This window comes from Equus przewalskii, chromosome 3, assembly GCF_037783145.1.
Source record: "Equus przewalskii isolate Varuska chromosome 3, EquPr2, whole genome shotgun sequence".
NCBI lineage: Eukaryota > Metazoa > Chordata > Mammalia > Perissodactyla > Equidae > Equus > Equus przewalskii.
Genome location: NC_091833.1, coordinates 85,028,397 through 85,050,834, shown reverse-complemented (window position 1 = coordinate 85,050,834; position 22,438 = coordinate 85,028,397). Strand labels below are relative to the sequence as shown.

The 22,438-nt window shown below is 37.8% G+C and overlaps 1 protein-coding gene across 2 annotated transcripts in view; it reads left to right on the top strand.

Moving 5' to 3' along the window:
* Positions 1 to 22,438, top strand: part of LOC139082319 (uncharacterized) — an 88,802-nt gene that overhangs the window by 6,699 nt on the left and 59,665 nt on the right. The gene's annotated exons all lie outside the window — the stretch shown is intronic.

The window sequence follows — 22,438 nt, the reverse complement described above, 5'->3', positions numbered from 1 at the left end:
TGGGGTTTTCTATATATAAGATCATGTCGTCTGCAAACAGCGAGAGTTTTACTTCTTCATTACCTATTTGGATTCCTTTTATTTCTTTTTCCTGCCGAATTGCTCTGGCCAACACCTCCAGTACTATGTTGAATAGGAGTGGTGAAAGTGGGCACCCTTGTCTTGTTCCTGTCCTCAGAGGTATGGCTTTCAATTTTTGTCCATTGAGTATGATGTTGGCTGTGGGTCTGTCATATATGGCCTTTATTATGTTGAGGTACTTTCCTTCTATACCCATTTTATTGAGGGTTTTTATCATAAATGGGTGTTGGATCTTGTCAAATGCTTTCTCTGCATCTATTGAGATGATCATGTGGTTTTTGTTTTTCATTTTGTTGATGTAGTGTATCACGTTGATTGACTTGCGGATGTTGAACCATCCCTGTGTCCCTGGTATAAATCCCACTTGATCCTGGTGTATAATCTTTTTGATGTATTGCTGTATTCGGTTTGCCAAAATTTTGTTGAGGATTTTTTCATCTATGTTCATCAGTGATATCGGCCTGTAGTTCTCCTTCTTTGTGTTGTCCTTGTCAGGTCTGGGGATCAGAGTGATGTTGGCTTCATAGAATGTGTTAGGGAGTACTCCATCTTTCTCAATTTTCTGGAACAGTTTGAGAAGAATAGGTATTAAGTCTTCTTTGAATGTTTGGTAGAATTCTCCAGAGAAGCCATCTGGTCCTGGACTCTTATTTTTGGGGAGGTTTTTGATTACCGTTTCTATTTCCTTACTTGTGATTGGCCTATTCAGATTCTCCATTTCTTCCTGATTCAGTTTGGGGAGATTGTAGGAGTCTAGGAATTTGTCCATTTCTTCCAGGTTGTTCAGTTTGTTGGCATATAGTTTGTCATAGTATTCTCTTATGATCTCTTGTATTTCATTGGTATCTGTTGTGATTTCTCCTCTCTCATTCCTAATTTTATTTATTTGCGATTTCTCTCTTCTTTTCTTGGTGAGTCTGTGTAAAGGTTTGTCGATTTTGTTAATTTTTTCGAAGAACCAACTCTTTGTTTCATTGATCCTTTCTATTGTCTTTTTGGTTTCAATATCGTTTATTTCTGCTCTTATTTTTATTATTTCCCTCCTTCTACTGACTCTGGGCTTTGTTTGTTCTTCTTTTTCTAGTTCTGTTAGGTGTCGTTTGAGGTTGCTTATGTGAGCTTTTTCTTGTTTAGTGAGGTGAGCCTGTATTGCGATGAATTTCCCTCTTAGGACTGCTTTTGCTGCATCCCAAATGATTTGGTATGTCGTGTTCTCATTTTCATTTGTCTCCAGATAATATTTGATTTCTTCTTTAATTTCTTCAATGATCCATTGTTTGTTCAGAAGCGTGTTGTTTAGTCTCCACATTTTTGCATCCTTCTCTGCTTTTTTCTTGTAGTTGATTTCTAGTTTAATAGCATTATGATCAGAAAAGATGCTTGATATTATTTCAACTCTCTTGTATTTATTGATGTTTGCTTTGTTTCCCAAAATATGGTCAATCCTTGAGAATGTTCCATGTGCACTTGAGAAGAATGTGTAACCTGCTGTTTTTGGATGAAGTGTTCTATATATATCTATTAAGTCCATCTGGTCTAATTTTTCATTTAATTCTATTATTTCCTTGTTGATTTTCTGTCTGGATGTTCTGTCCATTGGTGTTAATGGTGTGTTGAGGTCCCCTACTATTATCGTATTTTTGTTGATGTCTTCTTTTAGTTCTATTAAGAGTTGCTTTACAAATTTTGGTGCTCCTGTGTTGGGTGCGTATACATTTATAAGTGTTATGTCTTCTTGGTGGAGAGTCCCTTTTATCATTATATACTGTCCCTCTTTGTCTTTCTTTATCTGTTTTGCTTTGAAGTCTACCTTGTCTGATATTAGTATAGCGACACCTGCTTTCTTTTGTTCATTATTAGCTTGGAGTATTGTTCTCCGTCCCTTCACTCTGAGTCTGTGTTTGTCTTTGGGGCTGAGGTGTGTTTCCTGGAGGCAGCATATTGTTGGGTCTTGTTCTTTGATCCATCCTGCCACTCTGTGTCTTTTGATTGGGGAGTTCAATCCATTTACATTTAGAGTGATTATTGAGATGTGGGGGCCTACCACTACCATTTTGTGTCTTGTTTTCTAGTTTTCTTCAGTTTCCTTTGTTTCTCGTCCCATGGTTTAATCTGTTCTGATGAAGAGCTGCTACTCTCTCTTGTTGTCCTTCTACTTATCTCCTCTGCTCTTGGTTTTGTACCCCCTTTCCTTTTTTTGATTTTTCAGGAATGAGGGTTTTCCTGAGGATTTCCTGAAGAGGAGGTTTTGTGGCAATGAACTCCCTTAATTTTTGTTTATCTGGGAAAGTTTTTATTTCTCCATCGTATTTGAAGGATATTTTCGCTAGGTAGAGAATTCTCGGCTGTAGGTTTTGGTCCTTCAGATTTTTGAATATATCATTCCACTCTCTTCTAGCCTGTAAAGTTTCTGCTGAGAAATCTGCTGATAGCCTGATGGGGGTTCCTTTGTAGGTTAGTTTCTTTTGCCTGGCTGTCCTTAGTATTTTCTCCTTGTCGTTGACTTTTGCTAGCTTCACTACTATATGCCGTGGGGTTGGTCTTCTTGCATTGATAAAGTTTGGAGATCTATTGGCTTCTGTCACCTGAAGATCCATCTCTCTCACCAGATTTGGGAAGTTCTCAGCCATTATTTCTTTGAATAGGCTTTCTGCCCCTTTCTCCTTCTCTTCTCCCTCTGGTATACCTATAATCCTTACGTTGCATCTCCTAATTGTGTCTGATAATTCTCTGAGAGTTTCTTCATTTCTTTTTAGTCTTACTTCTCTCTCCTCCTCTGCCTGCAGCATTTCTATATTGCCATCTTCCAAATTGCTAATTCTTTCCTCCATATTATCGGCCCTACTGTTCAGTGCATCTAGATTTTTCTTAATCTCCTCTATTGTGTTCTTCATTTCCAGTATTTCTGTTTGGTTCTTCTTTATTGTATCAAACTCTTTTGTGACATAGCTCCTGAACTCGTTGAGTTGTCTATCTGAATTCTCTCTTAATTCATTGAGTAATTTAATGATAGCTGTTTTGAAGTCATCATCATTTAGGTTATATATCTCATTTTCTTTGGGATTATTTTCTGTGTATTTGTTATTTTCCTTCTGTTCTGGAGATTTAATGTATTTTTTCATATTGCTTGATGTTGTTGATTTGTGCCTCTGCATAGAGATAGAGTTTAGTTGCTCCTTCCACTTGTTTCTGCTGCTGTGGTGGGTGAGCAGCTGTTTATACTGCACCAACCAGGAACTCTATCCGCAGTTGCTAACCAGGCCTGGGCCCCTCCTTGTAGTCACAGTGGTCCTTTGGATTCCCTCTTTTGCCGTGGGGGCCGTCACGGGGGGACTTCATTCTGCTGGTGCCTACTGTTGCAGCCCACCTAGACGTGCTCCCTCCTTGGGGTCTGCAATGGTGTTATGGGCTTTTCCAGCGGCCAGGGGTAGGATCACTTATATTTGCCGCTCTGTCACTGTCGGCACCCACAAAATCTCACTTGTCCACTATGGGTCGCAGCAGAGCTATTGGCATCTTCTACAGTCTGTGGTTAGCTCACCTAGCTATGCTACTTTTGTCCCGGGGTCTTCCAGCCTTGTGGCTGCTGGTTGGGTGCTCTCTACTAGTGCTGTGCAGAGGCTTTCACTGAGGCTGCTGTGAGCCTGTAGAGTTTCCCCCTAGGCTACGGAGCTGGGTCACTGGAACTCCACCCAGCCCCAGTCCTGTTCCCCAGGAACTCGGGGAGCCCTTTGCCCTGTCTGGAGAATAGCTGGACATCCAGATTTCAGTGGTAGCTGGTCAGCTGCTGCCCTGCCTGATATTCTCCTCTCCAGGACCCTCCCGGTGTTGTGGATGCTGGGTGTGGCCCCTCCGCTAATAGCAGACAGAGAGTTTTGTCTGCTGCCTGGGCAGAACTCTGGAGCTTCCCCTCTGGGCCGCAGGGCCAGCCTCTGGAGCTCCCACCAGCCCCAGTCCTCTCCGAGATCTCTGGCAATCCCTAGCCCCATGGGGCGGGCAACAGCAGCCGGGGGTCACCTCGCCCTCCGGGACTCTCCCGGGAGGAGCTGTGAATGCTGGGTGTGGCCCCTCCACCAATGGCAGACAGAGAACTTTGTCTGTTGCCCGGGTGGAGCTCTGGAGCTTCCCCTCCGGGGCGTGGAGCCAGCCTCTGCAGCTTCACCCAGCCCCAGTCCTCTTCGAGATCTCCGGCAATCCCTAGCCCCACGGGGCGGGCAACGGCAGCTGGGGGTCACCTCGCCCTCCGGGATTCTCTCCGGGACTCTCCCAGAGCTGTGAATGCTGGGCGTTGCCCCTCTGCCAATGGCAGACAGAGAGTTTTGTCTGCTGCCCGGGCGGAACTCTGGAGCTTCCCCTCCAGGGCGCGGAGCTGGCCTCTGCAGCTTCACCCAGCCCCAGTCCTCTCTGAGATCTCTGGCAATCCCTTTCCCCACCATGCAGGTAGTGGCAGCCAGGGGGCCTCTGTACCCTCAGTGATTCTCTCTGGGACCCTCCGGGCGCCGCGAACACCAGGCAGGATCTCCCAGCCAATGGCGGGGAGAGACTCTCCCCACGGGCTCAGGTGTGCAACTCCAGAGTTTCCCCCTGCATTTAGGAGCAATTGCGGGGGGTTTAGGTAGGGTTCTGGTCACCTGTTTCCACCGTCACTCCTCTGTTGTGTGCTCGCTCCTGCCCTAGGTGTGCGTTGATCCTCTGGGGACGTCCATTGGAAGAAAGCCGCTTGCAGGTACTAGGCTGTTCGGTCGGGGTCAGAGAGTTTTCACCTATCTCCACAACCTCCCGGAGGGAAGTCTGTCTGCCTTCCGATGTATAGTCATGTGGGTCTCTCTGACGTCCAGAGATGCTGTCTGGATATCCTTTGTTAAGCGATGAGTGTCCAAATAATTGTAGACTCGAAGGGGGAGAGACAAAGAGGACTACTCACGGCACCATCTTGGATCTTCCTCTCTATAAGCTTAATTTTATCTAGTTAATAATTCTGATAGACTGTGTTTCTGTTCCTAAGAACCCTGTAGATCAAAGTGTTAATAGAAAAATGATAGAAGGCCATAGTCGTTGTATCTATTTTGTAAACTACTCAGGGAATCAAGACAGAGATATAAAAACTGTATTTGATGTGTTGGGACATTTTTATACTGTGTACTTTTGTTACTGAATAAAAGAATGTGGCTGAGGGTGTAACTGGGGGATGGGCAAGGGAATAGAATGCGCACTATTTAGCATAGCTACACCTTCCTAGGCTCCAGCCTGCTCTGAAATCAGGATTTGTTTGTAAATGTGAAATGTGCCCTCTCCTTTTTTTAGTACTTAAGTATGTCTTCTATGCTGTGTGTAGTAATAACCAGAAGTATAAATTTAAAAATAAGATGTTAAATAAAATCATCTGATCCAACAGCTTGTCTTCTTGAAGAAAAGTCCTAAAATCTTAATAATCATCCATTATTTTCTTAAAGGATGGCTCTTGTTGTGAATTATACCTCGAGATTCAGAGGGGACCCATAGCAGAATCCACTGCTTATCCATAATTGTGCCTTTCATCTCAGTAATGCTGTCCAGAGGAGGGTATCAGAGAGAAGAAACTCCCTCACCCACTCAGAGAGGGCAGCTGAGCTTGATGAAAAGCTTATGTTATCTAATCCTCCAGGCTGAAATTTTCATATAGTCTGTGATATTATGTATGTTCTTAATGGTGTGAAAATGCTCTGACGCTCCCAGTTAGGGTGTGTAGATCTGCAGTTAATAAACACCCAAGCGAGCACTTGAGACATTTTATCCTCTTCTGTTACAAAGAGGAGGAGGCAGTATGTCTGGTTCATCAGCTAGTGATGTTATCAAGGACCCATTTCAATGCACCTTTTTGTTCCTCAGCTCATTTAATTTTTGTCCTCCTTTATTGCATCATGGTGGCAAGATGGCTGCTGAAGTTCTAAGCATCACTATGACGCACTATCATCCCACATAGGAAGGAATCAAAAGGAGACATTAAAGTTATGATTGGTAAGATGAACCCGTGATTCAGTCCTTGGGGCTGGGCACATTGTCAACCTGAATGCAAGTGTGCAGAATTCTGTTAGCACGGAAGCAGGGAGAGAATGGCTGTTGGATGGGCAACTAACATTGCCTGCTACATAGAATCCTTACCTTTTCACTATGTGAAATATAGCAGTGTGGCATAAAGGCTCCACCATGGTATATTACTTCTACTATGTCTATATCCAGATGTCTTCTTTCTTCTCCCGTCTTTCTCCTTGAATCTTCACAATTTAACTTTCCTTTCTGATGGTACCTCCACATCACCACCCAGTGGATTTGAGCAAATCCTGCTATATATTGACTACTACATGTTAGGTTGAATGATGGGAACTTACAAATATTAACATAATTTTCATGGAAAATGAATAATAATTATGGATAGTAAGTGAATAAAAGATACTTAAAGCCACCAGAGAATGTTTTTAACAAAGGATAAAAAAATATATCTAATTTACAGCATAAACCAGTGAAAGATTCACACTGGGCATCTTCATTTGGAAAAAGGAAAAAAAGTCACCTGCTAATAACATTTAATCAACATTCCTAGAGATTGACAATGGTGGACAAGGAGATATCCCTTTTTATTTCTTAAATTTGAGTAAGGTAATTCAGTCATGTCCTGCAGAGAGAGAAAATGTATTATCTTTGACTTTCTTCAATACTGTGAACTACTAAATAGTGAATACCTTATGCTTTCTCTTTATTCCAGTTGGGAATATCACAATGGCTACACATGTATTCAAAAAGACATGGAACTCAATGGAGAAGAATTAATTTCCCTACAGTAGGACACTTAAAATTAAAAGAAGTTGAGTGGAAAAAGCCAGCACAGAGGGTAAAGACAAGATAAGTGTCTCAAACACCCGAACATGGAGAAGAGCCAACACTTTGCAGGGAGCCATAGCCAGACTTTGTAACAGGAGAGGGAGTCATCTGGAAAATGGCATTTTTCACACATCGGCTGTAAGTCATTCTCCTGGGTGAGGGTATCAAGTTAAACAGCCCTTGCAGTTCTCTCATTTCTATGGCTGTAATAAGATTCCAGCAATAGAATCATTCTTTTGTTCAGTGGTTTCCCACCTGCTGCTCACATCCTGCTAAAGTAATTTTCTTCTCCAAAGTCTTGCCCACCAAGTTTCTTATGCTTAGTCCCACATGCCCCTTTGGTGGCCAAATAAATCAATAGTATCAGAAGTCACCCTGAGGTGTAGCCAAATAAGAAATAAAGCTGAGTCGTGATCATTAAAATGTATGTCATTTAACTGCTGGACAAGGACAGTGTGAGAGCTCTTGAGGAGGTTAAGAAATGGGAGGAAAGAAAGAGAACTAAATACAAATACACAAATGGGAAAAGGAATGAAGATTTTATAAAATAAGGGAGTAAAAAACCAATTGTGTTACACACAAGACAACAGCAAAGTAAGGGAAAAGAATTTTGCTAGTTGGGAAAATGCGATTACGGTTCTGGCTTCACCAAATACTCCTATAAATTTGAACAAGGCACTTAATCTTTACTTTTTAAAAAGAGCTTTACTGAAATATAATTTACATCCCATACTATTCACCCATTTAAGGTGTACAATTCAATGCTTTATGGTATATTCACAGAGTTGTATAACAATTACCACAATCTGATTTTAGAATATTTCTTTACCCCAAAAAGAAACCCCATACCAATTAGCAGTCACTCCTTATTCCTTCCTCCCCCAACCCCTGCAACCACTAAGCTTCCTGTCTCTATAGATTTGCCTATTCTGGACATTTCGTATAAATTTCACTTTGTGTAATGTTTTCAAGGTTCATCCGTGTCATAGCATGTATCCATACTTCATTTCTTTCTTTTTGCCAGATAACATTCCACTATTTGGATATACCATTTTTTATTTATCCATTCGTCAGTTGGTAGATATTTGTGTTTCTTCCTCTTTTAAGCTATTATAGATAATACTGCTATGAGCTTCATGTGAAGGCTTTTGTAAACCACTTAATCTTGCCCTGACCTCATCTGTAAAACAAAGCTAAGAGATTATGCTTTATGTTTCTACATTTGAGAAAATCTTCATTTTAGATTTCTAACTGATTTATGACATAGGTATTAACATAATATACATGTATATAGCATGGATACATCTTCAGCTGAGATTCCTAGTAAAACAATTAGCCATAGCATATTTTACTTCCCCCTTTCAGCTGATAAATAGATGAGAGCTCTTAAATATTTGTTAATAACAAACTGTTTAATTTTCTTTTGTATTCATTTATTCATCCATCCATTCATTCATCAAATATTTACCAAATGCTTATAAGGGCTAATAATGTCCTATTTCCACAAGATACATAATGATGAATAAGAGAGAATTTGCACATAAGGAATTTATAATCCCGTAGAGAAGAGAGGACATGTATACAGATCCATAAAGTATGTGGTAGAAAGTGAAAATGACAGTTAACGAGACTCAGACACAGCCTCAGTGAGTTCAGAATACAATTCTTTGCCCATCATGGTATTCTTTGTTGAAATGAAATTCTTTGTTGAAATGAAATTCCTTGTTGAAATGATCTAGGAAAAGACTTATTTAAGTATGGAAAATGGAAAGGATTCAAGTAGAAGACTGTTGCTGCTGACAGATGCTGTTGTGAATGATAATTGCCTAAGACATGTGGAAGTGGTGGTAGCAGCTAGTTACAGAAGCTCAAAACTTGTGGCTTATGGAGCTATGTGATTATATTTTGGCAAGAAACAAATTACCTTACATTGCTATCCAGTTTGTTTGAATGCACCCTGCATATCAACATCTCTCTTTTGAAGTAACTATTGCTTTTCTTTTTACATTGTTCTAGATTTCTGCTAAAAAGCCTTATAAAGGATGCAACATCTAAAATTATAATAAAGAAAATTCATTTTAACCCTTTATGTGTCACAATCCAGTCAATATTTTATGAATATTCCCAAGTAGTTTGTGTCATGGAATATTGCTGGATGCCATATTTCCTTTTCCCAGAACTAACATTTGATACAATGAGCAAGATTTGCTAATGTGTTTAATTTATGAAAAATAATACAAATACATATACCAAAGATGAAGTCTATTGATTTCACATTGACCTGAAACATCTTGGACATCATAACTTATAAAACGGATTCATTCCAATCATAACCATTTGTCATCTGTTTCCTTTCCTGAGAAGCAATATAAGAATGTATTGATTTGTAATTAGAATGCCCTGAGACACCACATCCATGAATATTGGAATCTATCAAGAGGATCCTTTTAGTATAGTACTAATTACTCAGTCATTGTTCCTTTCTACTCATGCTAGAGAGATCAGAGAAGACGTCATGAAGGAAGTGAGACTATAGCTGAATGTTGGAGAAAATCAAACAACCTTGAAGACAGGTTCCCCTGTGAATTCATGCTCTTTTCACTTAACTTCCCTATTCCTCTCCCCCAACTCCACCACTGCCCAAAATTCTCCCTATGATCTGGTCAGTTCTCTCTATACTTCTGTACAGAAGCCATTCCAAACTTTCCTTTTCTCCAGACTCCAACCCCACCAACCTCATTACTGCCAACTCCACCCTCATACAATGTCTTACAATGACTTAACTTTAAAGATAATAAATAAAATTTAATTCATTAGATGAGAAGCCCCTTAAATTCCTTCCAACATACAAACAACCCTATAACTACACTCATCACCCTTCTATTCTCCTGTTAAAATTGAAAGGCGTCTTTCCTCTTGAAGGCTTATCTTTCCCTTTAAGTTCTAGGTCTCTCTCGAGCTGGAGATTCTCCATTTGCTCCTCTCTGTCCACTTTCCACCATTCTCTACCCTGCTCTATGTCCCAGGTGAGTGATCTATAGGACCTGCATGAAGAACCCTCTGCCCTCTGGCATCAGGTTAGGTTTGGCCAATGAAAGTCACCAGAGACTAGAGAGCGGGAGTGAGAGCATGGTGAGGCCAAGATATTCATTCCTTGTTCATCCTCCTTCCCAGGCTGAGGGGTTGGCAGCGGATGTGTTGCTCTATTAAATTCCACAGACTTACATTGGGAAGTTGGCTCCTACAGCTACAGGTCTCAAAGGGTGTTGGTAACAATTCTCTCCCTTATCAGACCTAGTGGAGCTACCTGTTGCTGATCCCAGGTGTGCTTCACCATCTTTGGTTTCCTTTTCTTAATTCTATCCATAATTTTGTTAATAGATTGTTCATTAACTCACCTTTTTTTGAGTGTTTCTGCTACGTGCCAAGACCCTGAGTGATATATGTTCTATGCTACTTCCTCAGCAACTATTTTCTGTGAAGAAAAACTATTCAAAACTTGGAAATAAGATCAAAAAGTGAGAAGAATGTCTTTTTATTGTCATATGCGTCATTGTTTTACTGGTCCACCCAAGGATTATCTAGGGGAATCCTTTGTCCAGCTCACAATTTATTATGGTTTAGAAGTCCCAGATTCAGTGAAGTTACATGCACAGTTTATTTAGGCATTTTGCCCATGGTGATGTAAATAATTTCTGTCCAAGTTTTCTTTTCGATAAAAAGATAACTTCAAAGGTTTTAGTTTTTTGCTTTCCAAGATATTAATTAATTTATACTTACTGGGCAATCTTGTCCTCACATTCCTTTATTAAATTACTTATTAATAAATCAGCTATTCAAATCACCTTGAGCTGGTCTTAACATCTCACTAGTTACCGCCTTAATTAGTGAATTGAGTAACAACTTTGGTACATGTTCATTTTATATTTGCATGAGAGTCATGATTTTATCTTTTTGAAAATTCTACTTTAGCGTCTTTTTTATTATCTCTCCTGTCTTAAATGCCACACCTTCAATCTTTCCTTATTTATTGGTTCCTTCCTATATTCATTTTAAGCATATTCGAATCTCTCCTATTATTAAAAAACAAACAGGGGGCTGGCTCCGTGGCTGAGTGGTTAAGTTGGCATGCTCCACTTCGGTGGCCAGGGGTTCACTGATTCAGATCCTGGACACGCACCTGTATGCCGGTCATCAAGCCATGCTGTGGCGGTATCCCACATAGAAGAACTAGAATGACTTACAGCTAGCATATACAGCCATGTACTGGGGCTTTGGGGAGAACACAAACAGACAAACCAAACCCCGTAAGTTTCCTTTGTTCCTATACATTACATTTCTTGAAAGAGTTGCCTACACGCACGCATTTGTCATTTCTTCATCTCACCTCTATTTCTCTTTCTATTGACATGGTTTCTTCCCTCATGATTTCAATGAAACTGCGCATGTCAATGCAATGAAAGACCTCCTTCTTCAGTTTAATAAATACTTCAGGTTCTGCAGTTATTCCAATTCACCATAGCCTTTGACTCTGATGTCTCTTTTCTTTAAATATTCTTTTCTTTTAGCTCCATGCTATCCTGCGTTCTTGATTTTCTCCATTCTTTCTGGTTGCAATAAGTCTTTTGATCGTCTTTAAGAGTTGTTGTGCCTCAGGGTTTTCACCTCAGCCTTTTTTTTTCTTGTTCTCCATATGTTCCACACATGGTCCTGTTCTCTTCTATGACTTCAATTACCATTTAGTTCTGTGGCACAAGCCTAATTCTATCTCCAAAGTACCACATCTGCATATCCAACTGCTATCGGACATCTTTGATTTGCCAGTATCTCTCAAACTCCACAAAAGAACTAAACATTTTCACTGTCGCCTTTGCTGCATCCTCTGTGCTGCTTACATTAGGGAATAATGTTACCATTACTTGGTTGCTCAAGCCAGAAACGTGGACACTTTTCTTAAATTCTTCCTCACCTCATATATCCAATTAGACTCTAAATTGAGACAATTCTACCTTTTAAGTATTTCTCAAGTCTATTCTTGTCTGCAACCTAACTCATACTTTTTGGGTCAGACCAATATCATTCCCCCCCCCCCCCCCAGCCCTCAATTAGCCTCCCTGACTCCACTTTTACCTGTTGTATGACATTTATCTAAAATGCAAATTGAATCTCACTCACTTTGATCCCTTCAATATGTCCTATTTCCTTTGGATATGTCCAATATCCTTATCATGGTGTATAAAGCCCTTCATGCTCTGACACTGCTTTCTGCTTCAGCCTTATTTCTTGCTATTTCATTCACCAACTCTTTGCTTCAGTCACAGTAGGCAGGGATAAAGGCCAAGTGGGACCCAAGATTGAACTACATAGAAAAAGACTTGCTCTATGTTCTCTGTGGTATAACAAATTATTTGCAAATTTTGATTGATGATTTGTGCTTATATAGTAACAGTTTTATTGAGACAAATAGTCCTTTGTAGGTCACTTGCTGTCCTATATGAGTATGTCAAGATTGTAAGGCCCTAACTGCTATTTACTGGGGCCATTTATGCAATTGGTAATCTTGAGAGATGAGGTAACATCTCCCCTTTTCCCCAAAGAGCAAACTTGCTTACTCTTTTTTGTAAAAGTAGTGTATTCTCCAATCCGTGTTCCTCAGCTGCAATGCGAATGGTCTGCATGGGTTGCACCCATCTGGGCCCCTGTCAGTCTCCCTGTGAGATTTGGGGGCAAGAAGAACCATTGTAAATATGCTGATGCTCCTGCCGTATGCTGTGCCACGAGTAATAAAACCCTTTGTCTTTGACTCAGGAGTTTTGTCTCTTCTGCCAGCATCCAGGAAAGAACACAGTCTAAGTTATCAGTTTGTAAATTAAATCAAATCAAAAACCTGAGAGATTTATATTTTTAAAATAGTTCTTTTGCTTCCAAATAATTGTAAGAAATATTGATAAAAATGCCTCTTTTCTTCTGAACAGGAAATTAAAGTAATGAACGGTCCAGGTCAATATTGACATCTGGCAAAACTACTTTGAAGCAATTTTGGATGGAATTCTCAATAGTGATAGGTCAGCATTTGGTATCATTTTTTCTGCATAATCATGGAATCTAAGGCTATGTTAGGAATGTGAAGTCATGCTATTTTCAGGGACATCTGAAGGATATTGAGTAACTCATTTTTTTCTTTCAAAAATATGTTAGTATTTATAATGTATTGGCACGACCACAGGAACCTAGATCATCAAATCCTGGTTAGAGTATCTGAAGGAATGGACGGACACTGACCTGAATGAGAAAGTCCAAAATCAAACCCATTCTTTTATCAATTCATCCTGTAAACAAGCGCCTACTGATTTGCGGGCATTATTTTTAAAAGTAAGGGCATAGAAATAAACAACACGATCCCTGGACTATTGTAGAGATCACAGCTAAGGGGAGAGATTGACATGCAACATTTCTAATATCATGTAGTAGAAATTTTGATAAAAATAAGCATACCACTATAGTAAAGTGCCCAGTGTTCATGCACACATCTGCCCACACACAAAATACCTTAAATTCCACCACCCAGAAAACAACACTACTGTCATTAATTTGGTAGGTTTGGTAGGTATCATTATAGACTAATATTTTTTTCCCCTGGAAATACAGATACACTATATATTTCAACAAATATATATAATTATTAAATATATAAATATAAATTTATACACAAAAAACATAGTTATTAGAAAATATACCATGAAGTCTATTAAAACATACTGTGCTGTAAGTTATGAAACTTTATCTTCTAGAAACCCTTATCTATGATAGTTTATATGTGTATATATACCAAAACTAATCATCAGGGATCCTAAATTTGAAGCACACTGCATTGTCCAAAGAATCTGGAAAAAGAATACATAATTTGCCTCACAACCTACTGTATTTCCTGAGCCTTCATAAAAGAAAATTAAAATATTCACGTGCATTTGTATTCACTGAATATACATAAGGGCAAATACTTCTGTTTCATTGCTGTTCTGAGGCTCAAATGAAAAACTAAATTCATGAAGAATCAAATTTGCTTGGAGCAAACAGCTTAGTATTTTAAATTTTAAACTGATAAGGACCTGGCAGAATTGGAAAAGTTTCACGTATTGCACTTGCATTTTGAAATTTATTATTTTGATTATGATATGCATCTCACGTAAATTAGAAAGTAACTTTGAATGAACGAGTGCAATAGCAAGACTAAATGTATTTTCCCCCAAAGAAATTTTTATATGGAGGAAAATCTTTCTTCTGCCTGCCACCAGATCACTGAAACATGACTGCCAAGGGAAAATCGCTATTTTCCTCTTCGTTTAAAGTGTGACTCCAGGCAGAGATGGGGCTCAAAAAATGTGAGCATGGGGGACAGTGTGGTTTACAACACAGTCCCCGTATGCAACCCCTTCTCCCCGTGTAATATGGTGCTGGCCAATGGGATATAAACACAAGCTGGCTGAGTGAGGCATCCCAGAATGCCATGGCTTCCCTGATCAGAAGGGACAGGCACAGAGGGAATGGCCCTTTGGCCTTGTTCTTTACTACTTTGCTCCAGTCCCATTCTTCTTGCCTTGCCTCTAAACATGAGGCCTGCAGATTCAGGAGCTGTCTAGAGACCAGGAGGTGACAATGATGAGAAGAAGGTCTATGTGGCCAGGGCGTTGGAGCAAAGAGACCAAAGCTCCTGAATCCTCAAGGACCTCATTGAGTAGTGGCTGAACGCCAGCTACTGCCTTGCCCTGAACTTCTTATTCTGTGAAAAAAAGAAACTCTTTGTTTAAGCTACTGTTAATCATCTTTTGTTTACTGGCAGCTAAACTTATTTATTCCTGATAGACTGGGAAATACAAGCTTCTTTTCCTATATGAATATAAAACTTTTATTGAGGTCTTTAAATTATGGGAAACTTCCAGTTCATAGCTTATTGTTCTTTGACTCTTTAGGAAAATTCAAAATTTGGCATTCCTGTTTAATCCTATCAGGGCAACACCATAGCCCAACTTTAACAGCTTGTAGTTAGTTGCTTAAAAAACTTTTACTAGGAGACACTAGTCTCTTTGAATTTCTTGCTGTGTCTCTGTCTTCCTTTTTCTTTCCTCCTTTCCCCTTTCCCTCTATCTTCTTAATCTCGGTTGCTTTCTTCTCTATTTCTACCCATCACCCTTTCTTTGTGTTCCTAACGTAGAGGAATACTGTACTTATTATACTCACTGAATATCTTTTGTCTATTTCTTATTATAATTAAAAATGGATGAGTAAAATGTTTTAATTTATGAATTTGTAATCTTGCCTTGTTCCAAAGAGGATTTGTGTTGCCACACTTCTAATTTTCTTTCAAAAAACCCAGCTACACCCTAATATCTTAGGTTACCTCTGTGAACTTTGATTTTTTTTTTCTTTTTTGAGTTAATGATCCTTGAAAGAAAAATAAATTGTCATCCCTTGTCTGGGAATGATTAAGATCATTATAATTTATTTTCATGAAGCAGGACCAAAAACTGAGAAACAGATAAAAGTGTGAGTATTTTCTGAAATGAAGAGGAAACTTATCTCAGACCTTGTGATTCCAAGGACTCAATGTCATCTTTAACTTGTTTGTCATTAGTTTATTCATTCAACAGATGTTTATTCAGGGTCTGCCATGTGCAAAGAACGATCTGTTCCTTTATTGCCCGCAAAGAAGGAATAGGTAGGTAACTAAGATATAATTAATTCTTATCATCCTTATCAGAATCACCAATCCTAGGGACAAAATGTGTTCATCTCGTGCCCGCTGAGGTGTCGCATCACCAGAACCAAAGAAAGAATGAAGAGAGAGAGCCAAAAGGCTGGGAGGCATAGTATTCTTCCCAGGTCTTATGGACATTGAAGTCAGTTTGCTCAGAGACTCACTGAAAATCTCAAATCCTACTGATTAGTTAAGGTCATCTCAGTCAGAATCCTTGTTGCCTTTGAAGACAAACTCATAGGAAATCTTCACGGACTGTGAGACAGCCTCTGAGTTGTTTAGGATCACGGAAAACTCTGTTTGGAAGAAGTATGTGGCGGCAGACAAGAAGCTAGTCAGAGGGCAGAGTTTCTGAGGTCTTGATAAGAAAAGTGATGATGAGCAAGCTTATCTGGGGCAAAGGTTTCCTCTTGTGGGAAGCCTTTGCTCCACTCACCCACTTGGCATAGTCTCCATACTCAAGGCTTCTAAAATAGTATTAAAGAAAGACAACATATTGGATGTTTGGGTTCCTAAGATCATTCTTTTATTTTATATTCCATTGATCAGGTAGCTCTAGAGTCTAATACAGTCTAATATTAAGTTCTGTGTTTCAAAATTTAAAAGATATGTAGAGATCCCAGAAAGAGTTCAAAGGAACTCCTCAAAGAGAATTGTAGGGTTTGTGAATAAAGATTTAAGGAGAAAGGCTCTAAAATGGAAACATCATGCTACTATTGACCATGAAAAAGAGATGAAAATTCGCTTCATAAAATTGAAAGAATGATTGCTCTTTATGGGTACTGAGCACAGAATAATAGCAAACATACTTTAATAACTGAGAAGCTTAATATTAGAGGAATGGATTACCAAGAAAAGGCCTATTATTTCTTGGCAATTTTATGTCTTTTTGTACGAAGCCAAAATAATTGACCAGATTGATTCAAGTTGTTTAAAAAAAAACAAAGCTAATTCAGAGGAAATTGATATTCTGTACATACTCTGGTGAAATTTATCAAGGAAAAGGGAGAGAAAGGGACATATTTACAGATACAGGATAAAATTACAAATGAAGTGAAAATGAACAATCTTATATCAAAAACTTACTTGTAATGGACAGCACAAAAATAATTTAGCAAAACCAAATCAAGTAGAAATCAAAACAAAATATTAATAGACCTATAACCTCTAAAGAAATTGGATCAGCATTTAAAAATCTCTCTCTCCTTCCATTTAAAAAAGTCAAAATGAAAGCCAAACCAAATCAAACACACAAACAAAACAGATTTAGTTCAATTAAAAGGCAAATTATAGCACAGCATCAAGAAACAAATAATTCTAAAGCTGTATAAATCCTTCCAGAGAACAGAACAAGTAACATTTTCCAAATAATTTAATGAGGCTAATATTATCATGAGGCCAAAACCAAATAAGGATTTTTTTAATAGTGGATGATGAAAAGTCATTGTTTCTTGTGAACATAGATGCAAAATTCCTAAATGAAATATTAGCAAACCAAATCTCACAATGTGCTGAAAAAATACCTCATGGATAAACTGGGCTTTTCCAAAGAGTTCCAGAAAGGTTCAACATTTAAAAATACATTGCAAAGCATGATACATCTGTTCATTTAGATTATTGGTATAAAAATTATTACCTTCCTGCTGATTTGAGAGCCCTATAAGGACAAGATTTTGTCTACTTTGTCCATTGTTTTATCTCCAGTTCCAAGCATATGGGCTCTTGGTAGATACTCAATGAATATTTTTTCCTATTAAATTGAATTGCATACGGTTGGATATTGTAAAAATTTAGTTTTAAAGGTATTTATAGAAACCAACATGTGTCAGGTGTTCCAAGTCAATTCAGAAGTGAAAAAGAATATTTTTTAATCTCTTTAAAGGTAGAGGTAATGTCCTAAGGAATCCTTTCCAGTTCTTTTGGAGTCAGGATGGCCAAAAATACGTATCCAGTCCTCCACTCTTGGCTCATGCTGGACTGACCCTTCCTCACCAAGTCGCAGATTCTTCCTGAGAATCCTTCTTGAGACAGTCCTAGAGTTACTCATTATCAGACAACTGGAATTGGCACATGCAACAAACCTAACTGGTATTTCTATATAGTCTCAGGGAAAAAAATAATATTTTTTATTTCAACAAAATGTTTAATTATATGTTGACTGCTGCTACTTGTAAAAACCACCTCAGGAAAGCCTACATTTTAATTTAGATTCAATCTCTCCATTTCTCTTTCCCACTGTGATAAATATAGGCCCTAACAGCAATGGTTCAGGACAAATTATTTATCATTTCAGATTCAGCCAAAATCACTTCTGTTTTTTAAACTATAAGAAACTGAATGGTTTGGAGAAGAATTTGGATTCTAATTGCAGCTTGATTTTGGCAAAACTAGGTGTAGATTGTATGTATTCATCTGTCTAGCTGCTGTATCTCAAGTTGCTGTCCTTAAACCTCTTAAATAAGTTCCAGCCAGAAAAAGAAACACGTTTCTCAATTACTTTTGCAAAGTCGTATGTTAAGTGGCCAAAAGGTTCAAGATAGTTCCAATAAATCACATAATAGAAGCAGTCTTAAATTGTAGAGAATTATCTTGCATAATTAATTTGAGGTTCAGAGGCAAGATAATCAGTATCATTTTCTTTAACAATCAGGCATCTTTAAATGAGTATTGCTGCTCTATCCTTAGGGAACCTTTTTCCAATTTGAGCAATCCTTAAGTAGAAAGTATCAGTTTCAATCGGTCTTGCACCAGAGGGTACCATCTGGCCATAGAAAGATCATCAAAGAGATCTAAAGGTGCTTTTTCTGTGACGGCTTAGATACTGACCTTCCATGACGAATTTGATTTTTGGCATACATTGGAATCATGGTTTCCCTACAAGCAAGACTGAAAAGTATTTTCCAATTTTAGTTTGTCTTATTATTTACAAATATAATGGTTTTCTTTTTGGATTAAAAAAGTGAACTGCCAAAGATTTATGTTTTTTTTTTTGTTTCTGTGTATGGAGGGACAAAGTATATTTCTTAGCATTTGTCAAGTAGTTGGCTTTAAAATTTTTCTCTCAAAGTTAAATGAAAAGTAATTATAAAACTTACTAAAGACAATGGCAGCTCATAGAAACATAGCCTTACAAAAATTAAAACGTTTATGAAACTTCCTGGAAATAATTAGAAACACTGGGCTGAAATGGATGTGCATAAAGTCATGGCAGAACAAAAATATTACCAATCACTCAAAATATTGGCACTGTCTTTTAGACTTAATTTTTATGGATAGATTTTTAAAAATTAAGTGATTGTGTAAATATTGATAAAAATAGTAAAAAATTATTCCATCAAATTAGTTCATCAAATTATGAAAGTAGAGAAGTTAAATTGTAGTTTTGTGAAGAGTTAAAATTTCAAGTAGGAATATCATAGAGAAATGGCAAAATGCAACTAAAAATATCAGTGCTTTGGGGACGAGCTAATTCTCTGCCTTGAGGAAGAGATATTTCAAGATTAGGCTGGAAACTTTTGTTGCCAGAAAGCAAGTACACTTTGAAATGTTCTGATGTGGTGTTGACAGGCTTCAGAAGCCAACTTAAAAAGAGCTCCCACTGGCCAAGCTGTGCCAATTTGACCAGAAAAAAAAGATAAAAATCACAGTTGATTAAAACAGCAGAGGCTAGAAGAAGCTATTATTCGTAACTATGTTTAAAAGAAAACGAGACTTTATTTTCTCGTCATATAGATGGTTCTATATTCAGGTTAATTTTTTTAGAGGAAAACAATATTTTTCAAGTTGAATTATGTATATATATGTGTATATTTATATAACTTTTGGATGGGTAGGATGATATCCTACACAAAAGATAATATGGTCACCACCACTGTTACCATTATTTTATGGAATGTACTTTGTGCCCCTTTCTCATGTACTTCTTGGATCTTCCTTCAGGGGCCATTTGTCCTCTTCTAGAAGTACATTTTAACTGCTTTTATTTAGGACCTATTAATAGAAGAATTAATTTGTTTTTATCTAATAATTTACTTGTTTTGCTTTCATTCTCAAATGGTAATTCAGTTGGCTGTGTAATTCTGGATTGACTTTTGAATATTTTTTGAATATATTTTCTCAGGATTTTCTGGCTTCCGTTTTAACTGCTGAATCGTTTTCAGTCAAATTATTATACTTTAAAGACACTCTTTTATCTGTGGGTGCTTTTAAGTTCTATCTATTTTTGTTATTTTTATGAGAACAGTGACTTCATGTTTTTTGTTTACTCATATCTTTGGAGCCCAGAATAATGTCTGATAGTAGTTGCTCAATTAATACTTCTTGAGTGAATAACTCAAAGGTCTTCTGCAGTTTTAATCTGACCTTTGTCACAGAGTTTTTATATAAGTAAAATGAGACAAAGGGCCTAAAGAACTTAATATAAGTTCTAGCAAATAATAAGTACTCAATAAATGATAGCTTCCGTTTTTATTGGGAGAAAGGAATTGTTAATCTCTGCAATAGGAGCAGAAGGAGCTATCTGTGGACATATGTATCACCAGCTTCCATTCTAGAGAGTAGGAAAACAAACCAAGAAAACACCCCTGCCCCCATACCGTCTCATCTTATTTCCAAGTTTAAACACTGATTTCGTTTCTTATTTTTCTCCCCTTTGGCAGCCACAAAAAGAGTTCAAAGTAGTAAAATTTGTAACAAAAAGTTTTACAAAACAAAAAGAGTTGCCTCTCCAGTTCTATTTAATGGTGCTACAAATATTAAACCAGGATTGCTTGCTTAAGAGAGTAGAATATGGTTTTTAGAAACCAAAGATTAAGTTTATTCTGTAGAAAGATCATTTTGATGAAAGTTTGCTCATGCAGTAAAAGCATTAGGCCAACTTTTGAAATAAATCGTAAGTGGAAGGGTTAAACATAGTTACTCTTAGGGTAAAGGTGGTATTCCTGGGCCATGCCATGCTACATATTCCTTCCTGCAATGTCTTCATGTATACCAGGTCTTCTAAACTTCTCTCTGAATACCTTCAAAGAAGTGAATAGAAATTTCTTCAATGATGTTCTAGATCCATCAAATAATTCCGTCTGAGATTACTGAAGAGATTCTATGCCAATATTTTCATTTTTCTAATTTTTTTAGGATATGATTATCCAGAACTTCTAATTGGCCAGAAGTCATTATATTAGACCAATATTTACTGATTAATATTTATATGATTCCAAAGTCACATATTCAATAAAAATAGTCATCAAATTAATTATTGGACCAAACTGTCTTTATTTACTTTTCTAGCACTTAAATTTATAAAGCCTACTTTCCAATAGCATCTTATATATGATGAAATTCAGTGTTCTACGGTTTCCGCTTGGGCATATACAACAGGATTGGGTTGGCAGTGTTACCAGAAGGACCCTATAATGTTTTATAAGATGGTCCTCCAGCTTGAAACTTCAGTGTGAGTGAGGTATTGATTTGAGCTCAATGCGTGCTTAACATAGTCCCTCAAAGTGCTCAAAAAATACCTGCTGAGTGAAAGACTCTTTCAGCCCTGGAGTAGGGAGAATGATCTTTAACAAATGTGGGTGCTTTTTTGCTTGTGGCAGGGAATTTTGAAAATATCATTTAGTCCTAAATATGCATTCCAATATGATGCATCTGTGTTGCAGTTTGTCTCTCTCATGAAAAGCTGACTATTAGGAGAGTGGAAGAAGTTCCCCTTCTCAAGCAGCTCAGTGAATATATATATTTTTTGGAAATAGAGAAGAAATTGAACTGTGGCTGAAACTTTTTCCTTTTTTTCTTTCTGAAAACTTCCTATTGTTTGATGTCCATGATGATCACTTAGACTACTCCAGGGGCTGCTGGAATAATATGCTTACTTAGCAGAGCCTGGATATTTCTTAAATTTGAAACAGACAGAGTTCAGAAAGATAAATTTTATCTCTGTAGCCTTTGTTTCCAGTTTTTATTTGGTGAGACTTATCTAGAATGCATTGCATCTAAGCAGTGTGGTGGTTGCTTTCTATACCAAATGAAAGAAGAATGTTTAAGTTTGCTAGATGCTGTTTCATTAAATTATTATGATACTTCTATTTATACAAAGGTAGGTGGAAATAATCTATCTCATAGGTTCCTATCAGTTCTGCAATTCAGTTTCCCAAATGACTCAATGATTTTGCCTTAAATCTATGGCACTTAATAGAATCTCTAAATTATCACTTGAGAAATAATTTTCACATTTATTTTTCGAAGGCAGAACTTATCATATGAACTAATAGGTGGATCATAGATTAATGCATCTGTGGGTTGGAGAAGAGAAATACTATACGTTTTAATACTCAAGGTGACCTTCTAACAGACAGTATTATTTATTGGTTTTGTGCATGGGCTTTGGATTTTGGGCTGCCCTGCATTGAGATCCTGGCTTGGCATATCAGTTAGCTTTCTTTGATGGCAAAGAAACAAATATGATCCAAACTTAAGCAAAAAGGAAATTAATTGGCAAACTGTCAAGATATAACATATTTTAAGATTGGAGAACCACATCTTGAAATAGGCAGAAGCCAATAGTTTTGGGTGGGGCAAGGAAGTAAGAACTCAGGGAAATTTCTCAGGACAAGAATAGTCAGATCAGGATGCTGCTTCGGAATCAATGAGATCTCACCATTTTTTAAAGTCTTGCACCACTTCCGCAAGGGTCAAAGTCCCAGAAAAGAGTGGTGAAATTTTGTCCCCCTTCCAGTGCCAGTC